This window comes from Berghia stephanieae, chromosome 3 (genome assembly GCF_034508935.2).
Source record: "Berghia stephanieae isolate SIO BIC M18660-M18661 chromosome 3, UCSD_Bste_1.3, whole genome shotgun sequence".
In the NCBI taxonomy this organism is placed as follows: domain Eukaryota; kingdom Metazoa; phylum Mollusca; class Gastropoda; order Nudibranchia; family Aeolidiidae; genus Berghia; species Berghia stephanieae.
Window position 1 is genome coordinate 30,267,441 of NC_088362.1, and position 2,931 is coordinate 30,270,371.

Below are 2,931 nucleotides of genomic sequence, written 5' to 3' on the forward strand. Positions count from 1 at the left end.
ACATTCCGAACCGAAAGCGAGAGTCATGATGTACCACAAGACCACATCGTCTGCTCCACCCACTTTTCTGAACATAACAAGTGTCCTGACATTATAATGACTAACAGAAAAGCTTTCACGTTCTCTCTCATTGAATAATGACTCTTGTTAACGGAGATAACACTACGTTAAGAAATTAAGGAACCGGCACCGGGTTTTTCTTGGTGCGGCTACGTGGTCTTGTGGTTTGGCACTCGCTTTCGGATCGGAAGGTCCTGGGTTCGAGCCTCGCTCGGCCGGCGCATAGTTGACTCCTTGGAAAATAAAGGCTCCTTTCTCACATTCTTTCACCGTACTAAGGTGTAAAATGAGTACCTGGCCGTTAACAGCGTTGACTAGCGTCCTATCCAAAGGAAAGCAAGCAATGGCTGTTGCCTATTTCACGCTATAGAAACCGGGATAAACTCCGGCTCTATGGGGCTAATGGCTCTGAAGAACTACAATTATTTTTCCTAAATCAGTGGCAAGTGTAGCAGTGAGACAGTTACATTGTAGCACGGTAAGACACATTATTTACGGTCAATGAAGACTGAGAAATGAACAGTGAGGCCTTTTGGTTGAATTTAGTGTCAAGTAGGTTTTCAATCAAATGAAAGTCAGAACGGTACTCCGTCCGTACTCTAGAAAAATGAATACAACACCTTTTGACAAATTTTGGCCAGAAAAATAGTCCTTCAAATATCGATCGGTAAAAATGACCCTCATCTTGGCCAAAATCTCTCAAATCTGAAACTTCGAAAAGGTTTGAGAGTTTTTGCCAAGATGAGGGTCATTTAAATCGATTGATATATAGAGGACGAGTTTTCTGGCCAAATCTTTAAACATGTGTTTTTTTTTCCAGAGTGCGGTAGAATATTAAATGGCATTTCTAAAGCATTTTACTCGGTATGTAACAGTCTATGTGCTTCACATAAATTATATGTCACAATGTAAGAGCCCGTATAATACAGATATTATATATTATATATTTTTTTAATTTGATATATAGTGCTAAATTATACGGGTAAGTACAGAATTAAAATGTGAAGAATTATGATATATTGATGATTAATTTTAATGAAAAAGTTATGATTAGTATTTCATGTATAAAAGACATTTATTGGCATGAGTAGACTTAGTATGTATAGAATAATAACTATATCTGAGAACGTAGTTAGAGGTGGTAAAAATCTAATTAAAAATAGGACCCGGCATTGAAGCTTCGGGTTGAATACAGTGGAGCAGCTTTTGAAATGCAATTCAGAACAGTGGCACTTGTCTTAACGTCACTTACGACAATCTAGGTGCATATAATACATACTATATTCGTTAAATTTAATATATTGATAGTTTATATTGGTAATGAAAAAAATGATCTGATAAATTATGATGTATTATTGAATACTTTCAATGAGGCATCATGAGAGAATTTCATTTACGAAATCGCGTCATTGTAAATAGGTGAAGTATGAGGAATTTCATTTACAATAGTGCTTTATTGTATATAGATGAAGTATATTATGGCCTACTTATTATAAAGTTCTGATACATTTAATTAAAAAATCCGACTTTTCTGGAAAGGAAAATTAAAAGAAAATTGGTTATATTCAAAACGAATAAAGCCATTTTTATGTATAAAGAGCTCTTTACTGGGACGAGGCGAAGATTATATGTTTGTGTGCACGTATTTATTAGGCTAAAAATGGGATATGACTTTTTATGAAAAGGCAGGGGAAAACAAGAATTGGCTTTTAATATCAGCAACATAATTTATCCAACGTCACATTTGGCAAATGTTTATCACTTGAACGAAAATCGCATAAGATTTGATATTTTGTTGAGAAGTATGTCTAGATACTCGGTTTGAATTAATTCTAATGAGGTATTATAACGTGAAATCATCATCATCCATCGTAGCTTGTACTCTTGAGAACATTGCCGGTCAGCTGTCTCCACGTATCACGATCCTCTGTCCATCCATCATCATCCATCGTAGCTTGTACTCTTGAACACATTGCCGGTCAGCTGTCTCCACGTATCACGATCCTCTGTCCATCCATCATCATTCATTGTGCCTTGTACCCATGAGCACGTTGCCGATCAGCTGTCTCCACGAATCACGATCCTCTGTCCATCCATCATCATTCATCGTGGCTTGTACTCATGAGCACGTTGCCGATCAGCTGTCTCCACGAATCACGATCCTCTGTCCATCCATCATCATTCATCGTGGCTTGTACTCTTGAGCACGTTGCCGGTCAGTTGTCTCCACGAATCACGATCCTCTGTCCATCCATCATCATTCATCGTGGCTTGTACTCTTGAGCACGTTGCCGGTCAGTTGTCTCCACGAATCACGATCCTCTGTCCATCCATCATCATTCATCGTGGCTTGTACTCTTGAGCACGTTGCCGATCAGCTGTCTCCACGAATCACGATCCTCTGTCCATCCATCATCATTCATCGTGGCTTGTACTCTTGAGCACGTTGCCGGTCAGTTGTCTCCACGTATCACGATCCTCTGAGGTGCGCATGGAATCTGTGTTGCTTTTTAAATCACATTTGGCCGTTCTTAGGTTATTTAAATATGTCATTCTCCGTCTTCCTCTAGCTCTCTTTCCTTCGATCATCCCAGATGTTACCAACTTTTTCTATTCCGTCTCTTCTCCACACATGTCCCAGAAACCGTAACTGCCTCTTTCAGATCATGGTATCTATCAATATTTTTCCTTTTCTAAACACACTAAATACATGCTGACTAAATGGGTTTTCCTGCCAAGTCATCCATAATGGTCGACTCTCCGAGGATTTTGATATTACCTCAGGAGTTAGGCAAGACTGTTTGCTGTCCCCACTTCTATTTCTTGTGGTATTGGACTGGCTGACAAAGACAGCATATGGCAATTCCAACA